The sequence below is a fragment of the Rhinolophus sinicus genome, linkage group LG06 (genome assembly GCF_036562045.2).
Source record: "Rhinolophus sinicus isolate RSC01 linkage group LG06, ASM3656204v1, whole genome shotgun sequence".
Lineage (NCBI taxonomy): Eukaryota > Metazoa > Chordata > Mammalia > Chiroptera > Rhinolophidae > Rhinolophus > Rhinolophus sinicus.
The window spans coordinates 164,379,229-164,403,824 of NC_133756.1; the positions used below are offsets into that span (position 1 = coordinate 164,379,229).

General features: G+C 57.2%; 1 protein-coding gene across 5 annotated transcripts in view; it reads left to right on the top strand.

Annotated features, from left to right (window-relative positions):
* Window positions 1-10,987: 10,987 nt before the first annotated feature.
* The window catches only part of OSBPL5 (oxysterol binding protein like 5), a 56,906-nt gene continuing 43,297 nt past the window's right edge, over window positions 10,988-24,596 (top strand). The window contains exons 1-2 of one of the 5 annotated variants that reach the window (XM_074336898.1): window positions 11,033-11,134; window positions 15,000-15,134. The gene's annotated coding sequence lies outside the window, so the exon portion shown is untranslated. Of the gene's footprint in view, window positions 11,135-14,999; window positions 15,135-24,596 lie in introns of all 5 variants that reach the window. The other 4 variants (XM_019755662.2, XM_074336900.1, XM_074336901.1 and 1 more) reach the window with 4 other exon arrangements.

Below are 24,596 nucleotides of genomic sequence, written 5' to 3' on the forward strand. Positions count from 1 at the left end.
CCAGTTCACAGCAGAATAGGATGCAGGGCAGCGGATATCCAGAGGCCATTAAACACTGAGTACCTCATCCTGGATTGCAGGGCGGCTCTCTAAGGAAGGGGGTACACTCTGTAAAAGAGCGCTAGGCAGCAGCAAAAGACCAGCTGGCCCTGTAGAAAGAGGATGGTCCACCTTCAACCCCACCCCCCATGGGAACAGGGCGTACCTGGCAGGCCTGCCCAGATGGGCCACCGCTGGTTCTGCTCTAAACATTTCCTACGCCTCTGTCTCAGGAGGGGCCTGGCCTGGGCCAGCTGGAGAGGGAGGAGACTGAGGGGTCGGGGAGGGTGCTACGAAGAAATCAGGGCCCTCTGAGACACATGGGGGGCGGCCTCCCGAGGAGGCTGTCTCCATCCACCAGAGGCCAATACCCAGGACTGGGGTGGAGGTGCCCTGAGGGAGAGTCCCCTTTCTGCCACCCCTCTCACTAGCCAGGAAACTGGCCACCTAACCTTGGGTGGTTGGGGGGGTAACAGCTCCAAGGCCTCCTTCCCCCACCTTTCCTTCAGTCTCCTGTTTGTCACGAAGGAGCTCACCAAGGGTCCCTAAAAATCTACCCTGGCCAGGAAAGAGCCAGAAAGAGCAAGTGGGCTGGGTGGGAAAGGGTAGAGCTGGCCGCAGGCCTGGCGGTGCCCCCCTTCCAGCTGCCTGCCTGAGCCCCTGTCATGTCCCCTTGTCCATGCGGTGCCCTGGAGTTCTGGGCAGAGCAACCCCGGACATTCCAGGGAAGCGACTCCTGGGATGACATCTCCCTATCCTGACTACTCTCTTAAATCCCACCCCCCACACTCTGAAGCTGAAATCCCCCAGGGCTGGGGGGAGATTGCCACTCGCAGCGCTTTGCTCCAAGTGACCCGTTTATAAAATAGAGAGGCATTTACACGTGTGTTGTGTCTCACCCACCCCAGAACCTGAGTGTGGGGCTTGGCTCCTTGGGTGGGCTGGGCTCCGATCAGCAAATCAGGTCTCAGCACTGCCCCAAGAAATCCAATTTGCATCACCTGGGGCACTGGTAAAACTCCTGAGACCTGAACCCCTCTGGCCCCAACACCAATTACGCAGGAGTCCTGGGGGTGGGATGGAGGCCCCCTCCCTCCCGGTACCTTGCACTTCAGGGTCTAGGCCACACTTGTACAGGGGCTGAGGCTTTGAAGGACATGCAGGGGTCTTATGCAGGGAGGTGGGGGCTGCCAGAGCACAGGCGGCTGAGACCCAACTTGGAAAACAGGCCGGAAATGAGTGACCACAGTGGGAGCAGTCAGGGAGCAGTCAGGGAGCAGTCAGGTCAGTCCCCATGCTGGTGCCACCGCTACCACAGTGTGGCCACCACCTGCCACGTCCCATCTCCTCCTGCCCCCTTGCTTAAGGTCCAAAGATCCACTGGCTGCTGAGCTACAGGCCTGAGCTGGTCCTGGTGGGAGGACAGACTAGAGGGCGGCGGGAGGGATGGCCACATGCTGAGTCCCCACCCGCAGGGCCCTGTGCATGTGGGTGGGCGCTCACGCCAGCCCGCCTACAGACACCAGATCGGATTTGCACAACTGGCATAGATAACAACCTCCCTGACCCAAGCAGCAGAAGAGAGAAATCCCCAGGACCAAAGACATCTGAGTCCCCTCTGACCCGTCGCTCTTCCAGGTAACTGCTGGACACAGCCCTGCTGAGCACCCAGTCCTGTCCAGACCCTGACAGACTAACCCAGACACACCAGGGCCGCCTCCCCGGGACCCACAGCCACATTTACTCAGCTCCCAGGGGTCTCACGGGAGGTGGACTAGCCAGGGATATCTGGGAGGGCTTCCAGGAGGAGGTGAGGCAGGACCCAGAGCTGAAGGCAGTGGGCTCACAAGTGGATGCAGTGCAGGCTGGGAGGAGGACGCCAGGCGCGCGCCAGAACGAAGGATGTGCGTTTCCATTGTTTATTCTCCCCAGAACATTCTTGGCCCACGTGAACAAAGCCCTGGTGTGTAGCTCCCCATTCACTCCCCCTGGCTTTGTTCTAGAAGCTGCAGGTTCCCAAACAGCTCTCCCCAGTCACCAGGCCTGCTCCCTTCCCCTCTCAGAGCCACCCTTCTGTGTGGCCTTTCCTTCCGGAACCTTCCCTTTCTGGCATGGCTGCTTTCTGGAGCCATGGTTCTTAGGTTGAAGACGCATAAAAATCACCTGGAAACACTCTGGCCCCCTCTAGCAATCACTGGTTTACCCCCCCACACCCGGACCCTGGAATCGACATTCAATGCCTGGTGGCCTGGATCTTTATAACTGAGGCCGCATCTCTGCACCCCATTTGGGACAAGCCCTGCTCGGAGGGTACCAGGTGAATGACCAGCAGGAAGCCAGGCTGGCGAGTGGACACACCTGTGCTCCCCCAGCCCCGCCCGCCATAGGTACTCACCAAGGACCTGCTATCAGGAGGGTGGGCCGAGCCCCCGTGCTGCCCCCACCCCCAGCACAGATGCTTCAGTACAGCCCAGGGCCTCCTCCCACTTTTCTGATGGGTGGACATTTGTCTTCACGTAAAAACTCATAAAAGCAACAACAATACTTACAAGGAGTAAAAATGGAGCTATTCTGGTTAAACAAGGGTGCAGACCCAAAACCTGCCCACGCGGCCCAGCCCAGCCCTCTCCTAGTTCTTTCTCTGCTGCAGCCAGTTTTCACGCGCACGTGTAGCAGACAAGCTAATTTTCTGACTTGCCTGTTATCTTATAAAATTGCCATCTACTCCAAAAATTGCATTTCACTACATGGGATGCGCTCCACTGATGGCCTGTCCTTCCTGCCTCCCAGGCCACGTCACTTGCGTAGACTTGACCACTCATCAAGTCTCAGCAGCCTTGTGGTCCCAGGGGTGACCCAGCAGCAAGCAAGAGGCATCTGTTACCCCCACCAGCGGTGGAAAGGGGGCATGTAAGAGAGAGAGAGCTTGGGTGTGGATCCTGGTGGCTGTGGGACCGCCGCCTCTAGGAGCTGAATTAATCGGAATTTCCAAGGCATGCAATCATGTTTGCCTGGGCCAGAGTTAGCCTCTCCACGGAATTTCGAAGCTCACCCCACCCCCCACCAAGATGAATGGCACAGCCTGGGCCAGAAGCACTTGTCCAGTGACAGACACTCACTCATCTGGTGATTGCCACATTGGGCCTGATAGCTTATCGGACATTTCCACCATTTCAGGAAGTTTTGTTGAATGGTGCTGTCCTAGACTGTTTTGTAAGCGTCAGGAGGCCTAAAATAAAAATGGAAAAATTCCAAATCCAAACAGACTGAGATTGTTTCCAGAGAGTAGAGCCTCAAATAGAAACCAAGGCAGTTCTGGTCAGTTGTTGGAAGGTGGAGTGACAATTGTGCTGGACAGAGGAGTGGACTTCAAGGAACACAGGGTCTTCTCTGGGGCCCACCTCCCAAGTAAGTCAAGGCAGAGGCAGGCGCCACAGCCAGGACGGGAGCCCCCGGCCCTGCTCCCCTCATGGAAGCCGTCCTCGGCAGCCCACCTTTGCCCCCTCTGCCTTCAGCAAATGGATGAGTGATGACCCCTCTTTCCTCCTGGGCCCCCCTAGGTCCACCACATGCTCCTTCCTCTTTGGCCAGCAATCTGAGGGTGACTTGCAGACCTGCAGTCTGCTGGCCTGTTCCAGCACACCCCCGGCACCTGACAGCTCAGGAGAGCAATGCCTGGGTGGGGCCTGACACCCCTGCCCATAGCTGCACGCACTTGTGCCAGACCCCAGCCAGGAGCTGCCTGGGGAGGACCTCCCCAATGCTCATGGCCAAACTCCTGCAGAGAGGGCCAAGTAGAGTGTCCCTCAGCATCCCTTGAGATGATCCTATGGTTATTCTTTGGTCTGTCATTACGGTAAATTGCATTGATTGCTTTTCAAATGTTGAGCCAGCCTTGCATTCCTGTGATAAACCCCACTTGGTCATGATAGGTTATCCTTGTTCTGTGTTGCTGGATTTGATTTGCTCATAGTTTGTTGGGGATTGTTGTGTCTGTGTTCATGAGCGTTCACGGTCTCGTTCACCTTTGAAGCACTGACCTTGAGCAAGGTCCAGGGAGACCTGCTGGAGAGGTGGGAGACCAGGCTTCACAAAGCTCAGGTCTGGCCTCAGCGCTCACACACAGTGTCTGCCCACATGGAGAAGATGATGTGGTTCAAACAGGAAAGTGTGTTTCCCATTGACGACCTCACTGGGATCTCAGTACTCCCCTGAGGGCTGGAAAGTGCGTTATCACCTAAGGAAACTCAGGTACCAAGAGGTCGAAATCATCTAGCTAAGGGCAAAGCCATGTAGAAAGCAGACTCCTGTCCTAGACCTGCTGATTTCACTGCCTTTGACTGGAAACCTGTCACAGACTCCATGCCTGTCTCCTCCCAAAATTCATATGTTGAAATCCTAACCCCCAAGGTGACGGTGTTAGGAGGTGGGACCTTTGAGGGGTGATTAGGGCCCAAGAGGGGATCTGTGCCCTTATAAAAAGGGACCAGAGGGCTCCCACCCTCTTCCCGTCATGTGACGACACAATGAGCAGGCGGCAGTCTATAGCCCAGGAAGAGAGCCCTCACCCAAACCCTACCACGCTGGCACCCTGATCACAGACTTCCCACCTCCAGAACTGTGAACAATGAAGGTCTCTTGTTTATAAGCCACCCCATCGATGGGACTTTGTCATAGCAGCCCAAAGGAACTGGGGCGCTTTCCCTGCCCACCCCTAGGGCATAAGCTTGGGTGGATATCAGCCTCAGTTAGTTTCAATATATCCCTGACTCTGGCCACTTCTCCTGATCTCCCCTTCTACCATCCTAAAATCAGCCTGGACAACATCAAATCCTCCTACACGATGTCCTGCCTCCATTTTTGTCTTTCTATAGCCAGAAATATACTTTTTAAACAAAAATAAACCATAAAATTCCCTTCTCAACCACCGCTCCTCCACGTGGTTTTCATCACAATCAAAAGAAAGTCTAACTTCACATGTGGCCCAGAAACTGTGCATGAGGGGCCCCTGCCAGGCTCCCAGGCCTCACTTGGTGCCCCTGCTCCCTCACTCTGCCCCCGTCATGCTGGCCTCCTGCCACTCCTCCAACACACCCAGCTCGTGCCTGGGCGCCTGCTGCCCCTCTGCTGAGAGCACACGAGGCCCCGAGGTGCCCGCCCCTCCTTCACTTCACCCAGGTCCCTCCTCTGAGATCACAACTCACAGTGAAGTTTTCTGGAGGCTAATGTACCTGTGATATTGCGACAGATCGACACAGAGGCAGGTGTGAGACTCCAGGGGGCTTCTATTGAGCCAGACACTAAGAAGACTCTCAAGGGGCGGCCAGATGGCTCAGATGGTTAGAGCACGAGCTCTCAACAACAAGGTTGCCGGTTCAATTCCCGCATGAAATGGTGGGCTGTGTCCCCTGCAACTAAAGATTGAAAATGGCAACTGGACTTGGAGCTGAGCTGCGCCCTCCACAACTAGATTGAAGGACAACGACTTGGAGCTGATGGGCCCTGGAGAAACACACTGTCCCCCAATAAAAAAAGAAGAAGAAGACTCTCAAAAATGTAAAACATGCCACACTTCTCACTAAACATTTTTATTTTGGAAACTATGGCTAGTTTTCATAAATAATGTGTTACCTGTGTTAACGTACTGGGTTTGTCCAGCTGTTCTCAGCTGGCCATCACCAAACCAAGCGGGTAGCCCTCCACGAAGGCTCAGGCCCTCTGTGCCCCCAGGAAGCCCTGACCACTGTCCCATCCTCTGTAACTAAGGGTGGGGACGGGCTTGAGGCTCAGAAACAGCCCGATCAGTTCTTGTCAATGGCTTTCAGGTCCCAGAATCCGTGTCCTCAAATGAACACCGAGAACACAAGCATTTAGAACAGCGAAGACGTTCAATGTGCAAACACCACAGGCCCTCAAGGGAAAAGCAAGCTCAAGCTCCCAAGGTTGTCCATTGTTGCGGGGCGAATCGTGTCCACGTGCAGACCCCCCCTTCCTGTGAATGTGACCTCATTTGGACGTAGGGTCCTTGCAAATGGAGGATTTCCAGATGAGATAATTCTGGATGGCCTTGGTGGGACCTAACTCCGATGACTGTGTCCTTAGAAGAGACAGGAAGGGAAGGTTTGAGACACAGACACACTGCGGGAAGGTGGCCACGGGACGATGAGGGCACAAATTGGAGGGATGTGTCCACAAGCCAAGGAACGCCCAGAATTGCCAGCGCCTCCTCCAGTTGAATCCTAGCTTCTGAGTGTAATGCTGCTTTGGCCACACGCACAAAGAGGCCACCGACAGGCAGTAGGGACCCGGCTAAGCTTCAGGTGGCCCTGCAGGAGCCCGAGGCCAGCAGAAAGCAGTGGCTTCCTACAGCAGGCGGCCTTGCTCCTCCAGGCACTGTCCAGCACATGGGACCTTGGCGCATTTCTTTGTTGTTGCTCACACGGGGTTTCCCACGCATGTCACCCCACCCCACGGCAGTCCCCACCGTGGCCCTGCTCCCTCCTCAGTGCCAAGTGCTTTGGGGGCTGCTGCAGACTCCACACAGGATGGCCAGAGGCCATCTGCTGGCCCAGATTTCCTCTCCAAGAACTGACTGTGTCACTGTTATAGCCCATGGCACATCCAGCGGCGCTTAGCACGGCTCCCCAGGGCCCTACGTGCCACGTCAGCCTCCCGTAGACACCCAAGGGGTCTGGTCCTGTGAGCAGAACCTTCTTGTCCTCCCAGGTAGGAGATCAAGGGCTGTCACCAAGATAGGTGGTAATTGTTACGTTGTTCTTACCATCCGGTGTTAGCCTGCGCAGGGCTGAGCTGTGTCGGTCTGGAGAACGTCAGAGAGACAGAGACAGAGACAGAGGCAGAGACAGAGGGACAGAGAGCTGTCCAGCAGGCCTATCCAGGAAGCCCCAGAATGGTGACCTCTGTCGCCCAGAATTCCCAGGGGAGACTCTGCAGCTGAATTTCACAGAAAACAGCCGCTGCCCAGTGCCCACAGCTGACCTGGTGACGCAGACCACGAAGACCTCACCACACAGCATCTCCCTGGGCGGGGGGTGGGGGAGGAAGGACGTGTTTGAGGACTCGCTGTTCTCTTCCCCACACCCCACCTCCTGCACCACTGTGAGGGTTGGGGACCGCAGGGTAGGGCTGGGGGCCGGCTCTCCCCTAACTGCCCAGCCCAGGCCTGCAGTTCAGTCCTTCCTTGGCCACTCCCAGCCGCCTGGCCTGGAGCTGGTCACCTAACCTCGCTGCGATGGGGAGAATGATGACCCCACCTCCGCCAGAGGCGGGGACGGAATCAGTCATGTGTGGAAAGTGGGGGACATGGTGTCAGGCACGTAACATGCGATCCATAAATGCTGCAACTGTTTTCATGATCAGCTACTGTGTTCAGGAGACCTTGCCGAGGCCTGTGGGGGAGCTAGCACGCCGTGCTCAGGTAAGGAAACTGAGACTCCAGAGGGAAGGGCTCACAGCAAAGGCATTTCCGGCCCCTGAGTGTCTGGCAAATTCTGCAGCCCTGGTCCTGGAACGGATTTGCCCTCAGGGCAGCAGCCGGTGAGGGCAGCTGGGCCCAGGCTCACCAGCCCTGGCCAAACCCCTGGGTCATCTCACTGCTGCCAGAGTAACAGGACCAGCGCCCAAGTAGGGGTCTGGGGTCTGGCCTGAGTCCAACTGTACCCCTTGCTACTCAGGCCTTGGTTTCCTCACCTGGGAAATGGGGAGAAATGGCTATTGCCACTTCCGCTGGCTTGGAAAGGACTGATGAGACAATAGATATGAAGGAAAGCAGCAAGCATACGCTGTCTCAGCCTTTCCTCCCCAGTGGCCCACCCCTGGAGGCGCCTTCCCTGAAATGGGCCTGGGCGTGTTCCAACCTCTCCTCCCAGGGAGGCGGCCAGGGTAGTGGAAGGGGCAGGGGCTTGGGCAGGGTTCTACTCTGAGTCTGTGGCTCTTCTTCGCTAACTAGGCAGAAGAGAATGTGGAGAGTCTTGGAGCCCAGCTCTGGAGCAAGACGCTGGGGAGTGAACCCTCCCCGACAGTGACAACCTGGCAGCTATCTTCCCAGCTCTGTGCCTCAGTTTCCCCATCTGTCAAGTAGAGCCTATTGTGAGCAGCCTCAGAGGATTGATGGGTAGAGCAAGTGGGTCCCTGCGTGTGGAGCCCCTCAGTGTAGGCCCTGGGATAGGCTGGGAACTTGGGGGGGGGGCTCCCACCATCCCTGTGGACTGACCACCCAAAACTAAGTGTGGTCCCCACAGTTGAGTACATTCCTTCTGGAGCAGGGTTCCCAGCCTCGGCACTACTGGCATTTGGGGCTGGATCCTTCCCAAGGAAGGGGGGGCTGTCCTGTGCAGTAATGGGCGTTAGCAGCATCCCTGGCCTCTACCCACCAGATGCCTGTAGCACCCCCCCAACCTTGTGACAACCAAGGATATCTCCAGACATCACCCCACATTGCCTTGAAAGGGGACGCAAAGTTGTTCTCAGCTGAGAACCGCCGTTCTCAAGACTTGGATTGAAACAATCCCGACTTTAAATTGTATTCTGCTTGCTCAGGAGTCAGCCCTCCACATTTGCGAAGGCGTTTTGAAACAACTCTCACGTCTCACAGGCAGGTCTGTCTGCATTATCGTAGATTCAGAGCTGGGTAAGAAGCGACAGCCACTCCTCCGTCTGGGTTCAGTGCTCACAAGTGCTCTCGAGGTCTGTCCCCTCCCCAGGGACTCACAGCAACTCTCGGGGAAGCTGCTCTTGTCCCCATGTACAGATGAGGAAACGGAGGCACGGGGCTGCCCGAGCCCAGGTGGGCTCCTGGGCGGTGAAGCCCACCAGGTGTGTCCCCAAATTAGACGTGCTCAGCACCCCGCTAGGCCTATCGGAGCCTTTCCACGCTCTCCTTTCCTACACTGACCACCACGCACACACCGCCTCCATGTGACAGTGGGGAAGCCGAGGCCCCTTGCATCATGCTGCCTCTCCAAAACCAGACCAGAAGCTGGCAGTGGAGGCTTTCTGGAAGAACCCAGCGCCAGCCACGCCACTGGACAGGGCACCTGACACCTAGTGCTACATCCGGCAGGTGTACATTCCTCGCTTCCTGAAAGGCCATCTGGTGACCCGCCCCAGTTAGTGAGTCAAGCCCCAGCCAGAATCCACCCTCCCACCCCGGCCTCTGCCATCCTCTGGGTCCTTCCTGTCCCACCACTGCGGTTGGCCAGGTGCCCCTTTGACGTCTGCCCTCAGCAGTGTCATTTCATGAAACCAGGCTGGCCCCAAACAGCCTGCATCATCAGCGACTGGAAACTTCCCCCACTTCAGCCCCTGAGGCCTCTGCCCGGGAGACAGGGGCTGTTTCCCTCCTCAGCTTCCTGTGGATTGGCCCCAGCAACCAGCACTGGCCAGGCTCCTGGCAGCGCACCCCAGCTTTGTGAGAGGCTCTGAAGGGCAGTCCCGGCAGCTTCCATGGGCACCCCACTGTGCAGACCCCCACCTGGGGGCAAGGAGTCCCCTGCAGTGGGTCCCACCAGGCCCTGAGCGGCTTGTCTGAGCACTAGTGCATCCAAAGGCCTGACAAGGTGACGATGGCGTGCGACCAGGCTGGTCCTGGGGGTGAGTTCTGAGCAGGCCACAGCAGCACACCCACCTCCTTACCCCGGGCCCCCCTCTGACTGATGAAGGCTGGTGCTCCTCTGCCTGGGGAGACCCAGCACCTGGCCTAATGGGGTGGGTGTGACGCTGGGGGCAGAGGGATTCAGCTGAAGCCACCAGGCAGTCTGGGGGCAGAGCTAAGATAGGGACTGCTGTACCTGCTCTCCTTGACCTGGCACTTGCTCCAAGTCCAGGGGATGGAGGGGCCTCGCTGGGCAGCCCAATAGCCCAGGCTCCCAGGCTCACGCTCCACAGCCCCGCTGCTGGTCTTGCTGCATCCGCCTGACCACAGGCTTAGGGGCTGCCCTCCCCCTAACATAAAGTGAAAACTGGAAATGCATCTGTCAGCCAGCAGCTTCAGGTGGTGGGAAGGAGGCTGGGCTCTGCTGAGGGTCAGTCTGGTGGGTCCCTTGGAAGGGAACAGATTGAGAGGTTCCTGTTTGGAAGTGGCTGCAGCCCTCACCCTCACATCCCGCCTGGTCTGGGATGCCTGGAAGTGGGTCTGGCTCCAGCTTTCGGGCCTCTGGGCTACAGCAAGGCCCAGGCAGGGTCTGAGGATCTGAAGACCAATTCCTGGAGCTCATTAGGCTGGGGTTCAGCAGCTGGGGAGACCCTGGGGTCAGTGGGAGCTCATACCACCTTAGGACCCACCACTGGGGTTGGGGGTGGGGCACACCTCCTCAGCTCCTGTCTGGAGTTGTTCAGTGGAATTAGTGTCTTTTCTATAGGTGAGGATTCTGGGGTCTGAAAAGACCTCTGGGAGCAGAAGGGATAGGGAGAAACGGACAGGAGGAAATCTGCAGGAGATTGGGCCTTTAGCTAAAGCATCCGAGAAACCTGGGGTGTGACATGGGTCTGACAAGGACCAAGGGTCACCTTTCTGGTGTCCCTCTTGTGCTCTTGTGGCTTCTGTAACTGGGGGGAGAAATGGTGACAGTTTCTTGGGCTCAGAAAGAGAGAGGGGGAACCCCACACTATGGCTAGGGTGCGCTGAATGGCGTGTATACGTCTGTGACCATGGCACTCTCCTGCACCTCTAAATATGAGAACCCCTAGAAGCTGATTCCACTGGCCACCAATTGCCCTGCCCAGCCTCCTGCCCCTTTTCAGGGGAGTGTCCCCAACCGCCCTGTGGCCACCTCCGCATGCCCTTCTCGGTGTGCGTGAGCTCCAGAGAGCGCCAGCGAGAGGGGGGGGTGAGGACAGGCCAGTTGCCCCTCAGGGACTGGGGTCCCTGGAGCGCCCGGTCCGGCGCGGTCAATCCCGCCCGGGTTTTGCGGCCGCCGCGCCCTCCTCCCTCCTCTCTCCTCCGCCTCCCGCCTGCCCGCTCCCTCCCTCCCTCCGCTAACGCGCTTGGATCAGTCTTCTGGCATTTCCTGCAGCGGGGCCGCGCCGCCAGCTGAGCCCCCGCGCGCCGGGCCCAGCGCCCCGAGCTCACCGCACGGTAGGAGCGCGGCGGGCGGGGATCCCCAGGAAGGGGGCCGGAGGGATCCGCGAGGGACCTGGCAGGGGCCTGGAGAGGGGTCCCGAGAGGCCGAGGCGGAAAGGGCCCGGAGCGTCCAGCGGGCCGCTGGCGGCCAGCTCCGGGGATCAGGGGAGCCCCGCGCCGCAGCGCCCGGACCCCAGGGACTGGGACGCAGCCCCGCGGACCGCGACAGTGGCTGGCGCTGCGGGTCTCGGCCCCGGCCTGTCGCGCCAGGAGCCTGGGGTGGCGCGGGGACCGTCCCAGGCGAGGGCGGGTTGGGGCGCGGGTGGGGCCCTGGTGTGGGAGCGGCGCGCGCAGCCCGGCTCCCCACTTGGTGCGGCTTGAAGGAGTAGGGACTTGAAGGTGTGGCTGGGTCGTCGGCCTCGAGTAGCCAGGTCTGTGCCCCAGATGAGCTGACCCCGGGGTCCAGCAGGGGAGGCGTGTGCGAGGGGCCGGGCGGAGGAGCGGGGTTGCTGCGTCTGGACCCGGCCTGCGATCTGGGCTAGTTCCACAGAGAGAGCCTGCGTGGGCTGAGGGGAGGACTCTTGCCCTCGCCCAGCAGCCACAGCGTCCATCTCTTAGGCCACTGACCCTCTATAGATTTGGAGCGTCAGGAATTGCTCTGGGGACATGAGTTTACAGGAGGGTCGTGTGCACTTGAGCATTCCTGGAGGTTAGTGAAGCGTGGGACACGCTGTTGGGGCGGTCAGCAGCCCCTGGGGGCACTCCCCAGCCTGGGACCCCAAGCAGTGCCCTGGCCACCCTCCCTCCTCCACTGGGATGTCTGCTGTCAGCAGCTGGCTGGGGGTGTGGACAGGTCCTTCCAGGAATGAGGTGGGCTTCTCTGCACCTCACCCACCCTAGGACTGGGCCAGGCCTGGCCTTGCCAAAGCAGCTAGTTGGATTTCTGCTCTTTTGTCATCTGGAGGTTTTACTCACTTGCTACTCTCTCTACACAAGGAATAATTGATATGTGTGTCTGTCATCTGCTTGAGCTCCTTCAAGATGCCTTTTACAGGTATACCTCTATGATTGTCCCCTGGGTACAGCCACCAGGACAGGGAATGTGGGCACTCAGGTTGGGCATGTATGCCCTTGGATTTGTGTACCCCAGGGGGATCCAGGGCCCAGACAGCAGAAACCCTGCCCTCCGCAGTAGCTGGCTGAGTGCACTGCCACTGCCTTTTTACCGCACTTCCGTGGTTGTGTTGCCTGGTGGTTCCTTGAACTTGACAAGCTTTGCAGGCAGCAGGGAGTTCAGGGGGCGTCTGCTGGCTCCCCTTCAAGCTTCGAACTCCAGAGCTGCAGATCCTTTTGTCTGCCTGCACGTGTGCGGGGCAGGCCCAGGGTGCCAGGGAGGCAGGCGCCCAGTGTGTCTGTCTGGTCTGTCTTGCCAGACTGTGTGTAGAAAAGGTGACAAAGCAGATGGGCCAGGCGAGGGCCTTGTCTTGGGGACACTGCTTGCAGATGTTGAGCCCTGGGCAGTATCTCCTGGATGCCACGTGGAGGCTCCTCCTCCCTGGGCCTGGGGGTCAGCTGGCCCGAGTTGGGCTGTGAATGGGTCAAGTCCTTGTTCAAGGTCCTCTCTGGGCCCATCCAGAATAGGAATGCAGCCCCTCCCCCCTTAGGAGGGCATTTACTATGCTGAGCATGTCCCCGATCAATTTCTGTCCAGAAATCTCTCCTCCTGGAAGCTTCCTGAGCAGTGATAAGAATCTGACATGCTACACGTGAGGGAGGGAAGAAAAGCTCCGTGACAAGACAGTGGTTTGAAGACTGTACTGTGTCTTTGGCAGCTGTTGTGGGGACTTGTGCTTTCTGCTGATTCTGTGTTTAAGCCGCGTTGGCGCCCGTACACACACACAGACAGTGTACAGGTGGAGGAGAACACACCCAAGGTGACAGAAGCTTGCCCCACCCCCATTCTCGTTCGTTGTTCAAGGGACAGGTGTTGAGCTGAGAAACTGCAGACCCAGCTCACAGTGATCCAGGTGAGGCCTGACCCCCTCGAAGCCCCGACTGGGACAGGGGGCTGTAGAGAACTGAGGGGGACAGAGTGCGTGCCCAAAGGGCACCAGTCATTTTGACATGAAGGGAGCTGTCAGGTGCTGTTCCCACAGCGGGGTCCCCAGACAGGTGGGTGGAACTGCCTGGCTGCTTTTGAGGGTGGCAGAGGAGCCAGGTGGACAACACTGTGTGTTGGGGGCCAGGTGTGGGGTGGTGCAGAAGGACAGGCTGCAACCTCCCGCAAGTGTGCTGCTTTGGGAGGTTCTTGTGCCCCTCACGGTCGTCACAAAAGAACAGAGTCTTGCTTTGCTCCCAGATTTGCCCCATGACCCACCGAACCTATGGGTTGAGGAAACAGCTTACGAGGGGAGGGTGAGCTCTCTGAGGGTTTGCAGCTGGCCTCTGCCCTGGCCCATTGTACCTTTCACCGTGCTGGCTGCTCACTGGGAGGTGAGTGAGCAGATAGTGGAGCTGCTCAGGGGATGGTGTGGTCGGTCCAGCGCAAAGAAGTCAGACTTTGGATCTTGCTGTTCTCTTAGCATCACAGTTGTTCCTGGCCAGGACCCCTGGGAGCGTGTGCACAGTCTGTGAAGTTGGCTGGTGCTGGTTCTTGGCCAAGGAGAATGAACCCAACTCTGTGCTCAGGACCTGCCTGATGGAAAGCCAAGTCTTGGGGTGGGGCGAGGGGGCAGAGAGAGGGGTGGGCAGACACAACACTGACTCCCCCTGGCTTTGAGCTCTTTGTCCAGCTCAGTGGCTGAGGAATAAGCCACTCAAGGGAAGGAGTGTCACAGGACTGAGATGGGGGGCGGCCTGGACATGCTTCAAAGGCCCCCAAGTAGGGAACCTCTGTAACCAGGATCACAGACCTGAGGGTTGCAAGAAGGGGGTGCTTGGTGGCCAGTGGGAGGGGCCTTGAAACCGCCTGGCCAGGCCCCTGGGGAGGTGAAGGGTCAGCAGAGAATTGCCAAGGTTATCTGGGTTGTGGAGCCAGTGAGGGACAGTCCCCATTGCTCAGGGCGCGAGCCTGCTTGGCCAGCTCTAAGGGACCTGGTGTACCCTCAGGGCTCTTGCCAATCTCAGAGCCAATGCTTCACCCAGCGTCCCAAGCCTGCCTCACATCCACTCTCCTGCAGCCTCCTGCAGCTTTTGCCTGGAGGACCATACTAGCCATCCAACAGGCACTCCATTCTGGCCCCTTCTGGTCCTTCCCCAGCCAGCAGCCAGCATGATCTTTAAAAATACAAGCCACATCACATAACTTACCCACTTAGAGTCCTTTGTGATTCTCACTGATCTCAGAATAATTCCAGACTCCTTTCCATGGCCCACAAGGCCCTGTGCACCCTGGTCTCTGCCCACCTGTCCGCTGTCCCACCTCCAAGCTCATGCTCGTGGACATCCAGCCCCAAGCCCGCTTTTCCTACCCCAGGGCCTTTGCACTCCATGTACCCTCTATCTAGGGCGCTAATTCAGAGTTCAACTCTGATGTCACTTCTCTGAGAGACCCTCTGTGCCTGACTAAAGTGCCAATTCTAAGGTAGCTGTGTTTTGTTTTCTTAGGAGCATTGATCCACATCTGAAATTATCTCCCTGTGTAATTGAAAGATTGAATATGGAGAAAGCAGCTGGACCAGAGCCAGGCCCACAGCAGGCGCTGTTAGCACAAGTGGTCATTGTTAACTTTTTGCCTGAATGTCTGCTCAGGGCTGGGTTCCTGGGGCCTGGCGCATACGTAGTAGGTGCTCTGTGCGCATGTGAAGTTGTAGAATTGTCTTTGCCCACGGAAGTCAGTGGCTTGAGACTGGATGCCCCCTCCTGCATCTCCCTTCTCCAGCTCCCAGGAGACCTGACCAGCTCATTCCCTCCTGCGGAGGACGCATTGCAACCCTTCCCACGGTCCTGTCCTTCCTGAATTAGAAAAAGAGTGTGCAAAGTGGCTAACCTGGGAGGACTGCCTGACATTTCATCTGGGGAGGAGGTGGGCTAAATTCCCAGCCCTGGCCCTGGGAGGCTGGGAGGCTGAAGGGGAAGGCCCCACAACTGAAAGACACCGATCTAGTAATGCAAACAGGTTTTTACAAGCTTAATGAGAACATGGGGAGGAAATTTGGGGACACCCTATCCACGGCCGCTGGCCAGGCTGCCCCTGTGACCAGCCAGTGGTCACTTTCCCTTGTCCAAAGCCCCGGGAATTTGGAAACCGGGTGTAGGCCACGCTGTGCTGTCAGAGACAGGTAAGTCCCCAGGAAGGCAGAGGGAGACCATGGCTGGCAGGGAGGAGATGGGCCAGGCCCAGAACCAGGAGGGAGCACAGCTTCTCTGTCCTCTGCTGCCAGCAGGCAGGGGCTGCGCCTTTGTCCCTTCCCTTGCTGGCTGGGCCAATAGTCACATCGGTTTTCAGCAGCTTCCTCTAGGGGAAGGGTGTTCTTCGCCAAGGGGAGGGAGCGAGGAGGGGGCATTGGTGAGCCCACCTATTGGGGTGAAGATGGCCGAGGTGTGGGGAGGTCGCTTAAGAGACCAGGGCTGTGCAATCGGGGAAGGGCAGGATGGTGAGGTGGGGGAGCACCCTTGGCTGTGCTGCGGAGGGGCAGGGTATCTCATGCCTGCCCATTGGGGTGAATGCGGCAGAGGGTCCATTGATGAGCCCGCGGGTGCGCTGGCGGAAGGATATGTATGCCGGGCTATTGGGATGAATGCAGCGTATAGTCACTTAAAGGGCCGGGGTCTCCGGTAGTACTAGACGTGCTGCTGCTTCGCCATCTGCCAGGTCGGCTTCTGGTGGCTGTGCGTTCGGCCTTCCATCGTTGTCGCGGGAGAGCCCCTTCCCCAGGAGGCCAGAGGAGGGGGCCAAAGGGGTGACCAGTGGGCGCCTGAGCAGCTGGGATGGGAAGACCAGGTTCCCACCCCACCCCCAGTCAGTAGTCACGCAAATGCAGCTGGATGCAGCCCAGAGCGGGGCTGAGGTCCGCGGACTCGGAGGACTTGAACCATCACCAGGGGAACCGGCGGGACATTCCCGGGGTCAGAGAGCCCAGGAGAGAGGTCGTTTGTCCTTACTTATTGCTGTGTCTGTGGAATGTTGGTTGTTATGCCTCTGCTGATTTCTCAGAACAGAGGCAGCAAGCGTCCCGACCTCATTGGACTGAGGGGAGGGGAGTGTCATAGTCTTCTCGTTTGCCACCTGTTCCCAGTCACCCTTGGGGTGATGCCCCAGGGCCTGGGGGCCCTTGCCAACCTGGTCCTCCCATGGGCCATGGGGTTGTGAGATCCTCACCCCAACCCTGGGAGACAGGGGCGGGGTTAGGGGGAGTCCTACCTCTGCCAGGTGGAACCTACAGGTGGGCGTGGCCGGGGATGGCGGGGCTGGGGAGGGCGTGGCCAGAGCCCTTGAGGCTCAGGAGCTCTGTTTCCACATCTCTGCAATGGGCCCTTGAACGAGGCCCTCCCTGCGGTCTCTGGGGGAACACGCAGCCGTCCCCCGAGGAACAGGACAGGCTGTCCTGCATAGTCAGCTGCTGGAGAAGAGCTCGGACCCCTGCCAGCTGGGCCTGTGCTGAGCTGGGCAGTGAGGTGGCTGAGCTAGGCCCCCAGTGCGCTCATATAGACCTGGGGCTGAAGGATGGGAGAGAGGCTGGGCCAGGGCCCAGGGGGTTGGTAGCGGCCCAGGTCACAGTGCATCTGGAGGCCTGGCCAGGGAAAACGTCCCGTGGGTCCTTTACCTCCTCCACCTGCATTTCCCTGTCTGTAGATCAGGCCACCGCAGTCCCATGAGAAGTCATCAGCTGGCCTCACCTATGCATTGGGTGGGCGTCAGCAACAGGCTGGTGACTCTGGCATAGTTCCTTGTGGCTCAGGAACCAGACCTCCTCCTTAGCCCAAGGCCAGGTGCACGGTGGGGCCTCAAGGGTGCTGGGGAGGGGAAGGGAAGCTGGGACTTTGCATTAAAGCCCAAACCTGAGCCACAGGTGTAGTGAGGACCCCACCCCCACCCCCAGGACTGAGAGCTCCTCCCCCAGCTGACCTTTAGAATTCCCTGCCTCCTGGGTGAACACTGAGCCTCAGGAAGGGCCCCCACAGAGCCTCTGCACACCCTCGTGTTTCATTCTCTGGACTGGGAGCATGTGTAAACTCCCACCTGAGCCCTCCTGCTGCCCCTCCCAAACACAAACTGAAGGTCGAGGTCAGCCCAGGGCTCACAGGGTCTGCCCGACTCCCCCCGGAAAGAATGGCAGGGTCACTGTGCTGCCCTCACTGTGCCTAAGTCTCCCCAGCTGTAAGGCCCCGCCTAAGGCTCCCCAACTCCTGACATCCTGTGTTCCACACCCCCTGGCCACACCCCGGAGCAGGGGCGTGGGGAGAAGCACAGAAGCCCAGGGCCCCTACTCATTGCCTGAGACCAGGGTTCTCCAGAAGCCTGGGGTCCCCAGTGCCTGCCCTTCCAGCTGTGTTGTATCCTGAAGATACACGTCAAGTTTTATATGGAAAAAAGTTTCCACTAATTTTAAAGAGTTTGAAAGCCATGAGACTGAGTGGTTGGAAATCTGTTTCCCCTTAGTCCCTCCCTCTCAGGCACCCACACATGACCCTGACAGTTTCCTTAGTGTCTCTAAAGCTGCCTCATCTGTTGGCCTGCATCGGCGGCAAGTCCAGCCTGCTGCTGGAGAGAACGCCCGCTTTCCCTCCCCCTGCCTTCCTGCGGTCCTGAGTGGGACAGGGAGAGGGCTTTCCAAACCCGAGAAGCAGGCCACCCACCTGCACCAGCCTCGCATAAGCACCCTGTAGGACCGCGTGCCACCTCGTGGCGTCCTCCACCCCCTTGTCCTGGAGCAGAGGGACAGAGCAGCCCACTTTGAAGGGAGCCCAGCCAGGCTCCTGCAAGGGAGCAAAGGGGGCCCTGCTCCAAGACCTCGAGTTGAGGGCATATGCACCAGGTATGAGGCCGCCAGCTGCTAGCATCCCACCCGCACAGCCCTGCCCTGTGTGCCACCCTGCAGCTTTCTGTCCAGTACAGACCCTCCCTGGTGGTGGGTACCCACCATCAGCACAGCCAGTGCCCATCCTGCAGGAGAAACTTCCTGCTTCCACTGGCAGGACAGGCTGGGCTGGTTTGTCCTTCTTCTGAGCAGAAGGCAGTGAGTTCCGCAGCTCTCCCAGTTTACCGGGCTCACTCTGTTATGAACCTCTGGGTGAAAAGGGTGAGAGCCACCCTGGCTTTGGGTCCTGGCCTGTGCCTCTGTGCCTTCACATATGCTGTTCCCGGGCCTGGATCACCCTTCCTCCCAGTCTGTTTGGTGTGCTGACTCAGCACCCATATCAGGGTGGCACTTAGTGGGCATGTGGGGAGTACCAGACATTTGGAGAACTCGGCCCCTGGCCCAGCACCTTCTCTGTGGAGCCTGTCTCTTCAGGGTGACCTTGCGTGAGCCTGCCTCACCCCTCTCGGCCTCTTCCCTGCTTCTTATGAGTGGGTCTCCTGCTGCTGCCAAATTCTGATACTTGCTGCCTGAGCCTGCACCTCCTTTCCACTTGCTGGGGAAATGTCACTTGGTTTTCCTGGTGGGTCAATTAGCTGCTGCAGCTGCTGTTTGTTTGGTTTGGGTGTTATGTTTATGCAGAGGCAGGCAGCTCTCTGGAACTCATTAAGCCGGATGCCCTGGTCTGTAACAGGGCCCTGGGAGAAGGGCTCCTGTCTTCCTGTGGGGGCTCCATGGAGTGACCCTGTAACCCCATGGATGCCCAGAGGCAGTAGTTAGAACATGGCTCAGCAGTCTGCAAACCAGGCAGGAAGGCCCTCAGTTCAGACACTTCACTAGCCAAGGGGCCCTGAGCAAGTCCTGTAAGCTTCAGGCCTCAGTTTTCTCATCTGTGAAATGGGCCTTCACAGAGCTGCCCCACGGTGAGTGCTGGATCCCACTGGCCCAGGGTCTGGTTTATGCTCCGTCAAGCCACTAACCTCTTTGAGCAGGAAGAAACCATCTCTTTATCACTAATTAAAAGTGTGATTAATGATTAATGGCTGTGAAAGATCTAAACACAGGAACCACTCGAAAGAATAAAGCTGACCCCACTTTGTCAAGGCCCTGACCTCTGGCTGTTTCTGCTTCAGGTCTCTGAGCCGAAAACTCCCGGGCGCCCCTGAGCACCCGCCCTGCGCCTCCATGTCACCCTCCTTCCCGGAGGGTTTCCAAGCCCACGTTCCCAGGCCTGTTTTTGTGCTTTTACTATATATGGATGAAGCCACAAACAAATGCAGGCTCCCTTGGCTTGGGTACAGATGTGACATGACTGCTGATGTTCCGTCCGTCTCCCGTCTTGTGCCTCACCATTGAGGAGTGGCAGACACATTGCAAAGTGTCGTGCGGTTCTGAGTGACTTGTGCTTTTTCATTTTCCGCACTTTACATAAATATGTCACAGCGTGTGTCCCTTCTCCTGCGCATTCAGGGAGTTTGCATTTTATTCCTGGTGCACGTGGCTAGGTGCTCCTCTTGGGTGTCAGCCTGCAGTGGGGGTTTTGGGGTCCCAGAGTGCACAAGTGGATGTGGCCAACAGTGGCTGTTGATGCCCCGGCACACGTGGGGGGCAGTCGGCCTTTCCCTAAGCGGATGGGGTAGAAGGATGCAGTGAGTGTGGAGCTTAAGTAACAGAGCTTCGGGCACAGGGGTCTGTTTCTAGGACTCAGGCCCAAGGGGGGTAGGCAGGGGCCATGTCTCCTGGGATCAAGGTGCTATGTAGGGTCAAGAAGAACTTTCTTAGCAAGTCCATGGACTGTCCTGGCCTTGGAGGCCCACGCGCTCGCTGCATCTGTCCTCTGTCCTTGGGAGAGATCACAGGCTCTCGCCTCCCCCCAAGAGAGAAGTCTCTGGGCTACAAGCAGAACAGCTGCTCCCAAGGGCACATGACACAGAGGTGTTTGCCAGGGTCCCCCAGCGGTCTCTCAGTGGCCAGCACATTTGTTGTTTAAAAACAAAAAGCATCTATAACAGGGTGACTAGAGTGGGTGACACTGTATTGGATAATTGAAATATGCTAGGAGAGCAGAATTGAAATGTTCTCACCCAGGAAGAAACCAAAAGGAAAACCTGCGAGGTGACGGATGTGCTCATTAAACCGATGGGGGGAGTCTTTTCACAGGTGTACGTACATCAAAGCATCGCCTTGTACACACTTTAAATATCTCACAATTCATTTTATTCCTTGGTAGAGCTGAAAACACTAGGCTGAATCTGAGACAGCAGGGGTCCAGGGTGGGGTCTGGCTGATGCTTCTGCAGGTTCTGCTCAGAGCTAGTTAGAGCGCAGTGGCCCCAGGTTGAAAACACACAGGGCCACTGTGTCATAGGCAGGCCCGGAGAGGTGCATATGGCCAAGTCCCAGACCTCGGTATTTGCACTCACTTGTTGGGTGGAAGCAGAACTGTTGGCAGGAGCTGCTGTCTGGTTGTCTGGTCCCCCAGGGCATGGGTGCAGAGCCCATCAATGACATGGTGCTCTGGGCCACGCTGGAGAGTGTGGACAGCACCCAGCTGGGAAGTGGCCCAGGCAGGACTGGAGCCCCCGTGCTGGCCATCCGTCCTGGGAGAGGAACCTCGTCTCCCCATTCCTCTGGGTGTGACCAGAGAGATGTCCCCTTCTCCCAAGGGTATATGGTGCTGACACAGCATCTCGAGGAGGCCTGCTTGTGTGAGCCTGTCAGTCAGCTGCTGTGACAAAGTCCCACAGAGCAGGGGACTTAAACAACAGACACTCGCTGTCCCCAGTCCTGGAGGCTGGAGTCCAAGAGCCAGGTGTTGGCAGGGCTGGTTCTGAGGCCTCTGTCCTCGGCGTGTAGACGGCCTTCTTCTCCCTGTGTCCCCACATGATCGTCCCTCTGTGTGTGTCTGCGTCCTGATCTCCTCTTATAAGGACCCCAGTTATATTAGATTACATCCCACCACAATGACCTCATTTTACCTTGATTAGCTCTTTAAAGACCCCATCTTCATCCAGTCGCATTCTGAGGTGCTGGGGTTAGGACTTCAGTACGTGAGCTGGACACAGTTCAGCTCGTCACAGTGGATAAGGGAGCGACCTTATCCAGGGCCTTCCCACAGGCCTCCCGCACACACAGCAGGAAGACCCATCAGTGCATCTCCAGGCTGTGATTCTGTCTTTATGTCCCTTGAGGATCAGACATTTGCAAGGAGTAAAATATGGATGTGGTCAGAGGCTTTCTTTTGTGCCCATGAATGTGTGGAAATGCTTTCAGATTTCAGTTCCTCAAACTTGACTGTTTTATACCTGCCTAGGCACCCTGGCTCAGCAGCATTTCCTACGCCAGGACCTGGGATGGAGCCTAGAGGCCCACAGCGTACACGACTCACGCAGTCCCGCAGCCGGGCTTCCTAGGTCTGCTCCAGTCAGACAAGCCATCTTTCTGCCATCAGGCCTGCTGTTCATGGGTCCATCCCCCTCGCAGGGCTGCCCGTTCTTGGTCCAGCATCGCAGGCCCAGATCTGCTTCCTCAGCTCCATTGCCCACGGGTCCTGTCTAGCAAACGCCCCCGCCTCAGTGGCCGGTTGAAAACCAAATGTGGCCTTTCCTTCAGGCTAGTGGAGAGAGGGGACGCTGCCCAGTGGACCACTTTCTCCAAAGCTCACAGGCCTTTCTGTGCCAGCACCTGTGTGCTGTGTCCTGAGAGCCGGCCGAGTCTGTGCTCCTGGCCTGCACACCAGAATGCCAGCTGCTGTCCCCCCAGGGGTCGTTGCCCCTGGCTGTTACCAGACTTGTCAGGTGCCCGCTGTGGGCCATCCCTGGTGAGGCCGTGCAGAGTGTACTGTAAGGAAGAAGGGGACCCCAGGGGTAACAGGCAGGCTGACTTTATGTGGGTTCCGACGTGGAGCCTCCCCTACCCTGAGCACTCCTGAGAACTCCAAGTGCAGTTTAAAAAAGGGGGCCTCCTTCCGTGCAGAGGGGGTATCCATCCCTCATTCTTGGTGCCACCAAGTGGGTCCCTTGGGAGCTTCCACACTTGGGGCCACCACCGACCCTGCTGGGGGCTCCGCCAGCTCATGCTGCTGTCTGAAGGAGCTGCAGCCAGGCTTGTGGTCATTTTTAAACCACCATTTAGCAAATGACAGGATGAAGACACAGGCAAATGACTGTCCCTCCACCCTGTTTATTATTTTTAAAACTGTGTCTGCTTTTCAGTTTATTCTTAAACTTAAAAGCACAAGGAACATGCTGTTTATCTCCAGGGTGCCTGTTCCCCCCGACGTGGCCATTCGTCACTTCCCAGACCGAGCCTGGAGACTGAAGCCACCAGCCTGGCCCCAGCCGGCCTGCTGAAGCACAAATAACTCCACAGGTTGTGTGGCCCTCAGGGACCCCCTCCTTCGGGCCATGGGGGGCTGTCACTGACGGGGGCAGCTTATCCCTCTAAGCACCAGACCTCTAGGAATTAGTACCACATTCAGTGGAAATCTTTCCAAAATGCATCTCACACATATATAAACACACACACACAGACACACACATACACATATGCACACACACATACACACACATGCACACACATATACATACACATACATACACACATATACACACATGATGCCTTTCAACCTTGAAGTGTAAATAGAAATAATTTAACCTTTTTCCTGGTAACTTGGGTCATTACAATTAATTTTAATAATGATAAACATTTTATTAAGGGCTTTTAAAATGACATATCTCCTTTTTTGTTTTTTTAATATTTTACACTCTGGCCCTTTTTTTCCCCCCTCTTTTTTTTATTGGGGAACAGTGTGTTTCTCCAGGGCCCATCAGCTCCAAGTCATTGTACTTCAATCTAGTTGCAGAGGGCAGAGCTGAGCTCCAAGTCCAGTCACCAAGTCCAGTCACCGTTTTCAATCTTTAGTTGCAGGGGGCGCAGCCCACCATCCCATGCAGGAATTGAACCAGCAACCTTGTTGTTGAGACCTGGCGCTCTAACCAACTGAGCCATCCGGCTGCTCCTTTGGCAGCTCAGCGGCAGCTCATTGTCTTCAATCTAGTTGCGGAGGGCGCAGCTCACTGGCCCATGTGGGAATCGAACCGGCAACCCTGTTGTTCAGCGTTTGCACCCTAACCAACTGAGCCATCCGGCCCCCTGACGTATCTCCTTTAATCTTTCAAACAGCCCTATGCAGTCAGTTCTGTTAGCATCCCCATTTTGCAGATGGAGACCCTGAGGCTCAGAGAGGTGAAGAAACCTGCCCGAGCTCACATGTGGTTTCCCATGGATGACACTGCTGTGACACCGTGAAACACTGCAGGGCTGTTTGTCCCTGTACTAAATGGCCCCAGACTCCTTTTCTTAAACTTGTTGTTGGATGGGTTGTCAGTTATTGCCTTTCTTAAAAAAAAACAACTTGTTTCTGCTTCAGGTCCACGCTTGTCTAGGAAACCAGAGGAATAAGATGGTTAGAAATGTGTGCAAACCAAGAGTGAGTAGGTGCTGAAGGTCTGTCAGCAAGTCCGCTAACGACATGTTGCGTGATGCCTAATTTGACTACTAGAGGCTTTGTTCCTGCCTTCTTGGCCGTGTTGTGCATTCCCGGGTGGAATCTGGTAGGGATCCTCATGGTTCCTAGCAATTGCCAGTGGGTATCGAGGACCCACTGGAACCCAGACCTTCGGGTGTTGTACAGGCATCCGGCCTGTGCAACCTCAGGACAAGCTGAGAGGGGCCTGGCAGTGCCACTTTCAGGTATGGAGCTAGGGCTTAGAGACGGGCCGAGCCTGCCTGCTCAGTGAGCGACAGAGCCCCAGCTAGTCCCAGAGCCAGGGCTCCAGATAAATAGTGAGAAACAGGAAGGGAAGGAGAGAGAGGGCTGCAGAGTAAGAGGCTTGAAGGGAAACATTTTCAAGTGGGCAGAACGCAGGCAGGACGCTGGGGCCACAGCGTGGATGATGAAACCGTACAGGAGGAGGAGGTGAGCGTTTTGGGGGTTCGTCCTGGAGGGCGGGCAGGGCTGTGTCTGTGACACACCCGATGGACTTCTGGAGTGGCTGGACAGCTCTGGTGTTTGACCTGGATGGTGCTTGTGGAGTGTTTGTCTAGAAAAGCTCGTGAACCCAGACGTCTGTGTGGTTTGCTGCATTTACATTTTATTTTATAATAAAAGAAGCTTTTAAAAGAAGCCACTCTGGGTGCAAGCCCGGGAATGGGAACTGACAACCAAGGCCTGGTCCTGCTCTCAGGCGAAGGTGGCACAGGGGCCTCACTGGCCAGGACAGGCCCCACCCTCCGAGCTGCAGCATCTGGCCTTTTCAGAGCAGCTTTCAGAGTTCAAAGACCGCCTTTGCGGTTTTGCTAAGTCCAACACCACCCATTATGTTATTTTAAAACATGGTTCGTTAAATCCACTCGCTTAGTTTTACTTAAGTAAATGTATTTCTGAGAGAAACTTGA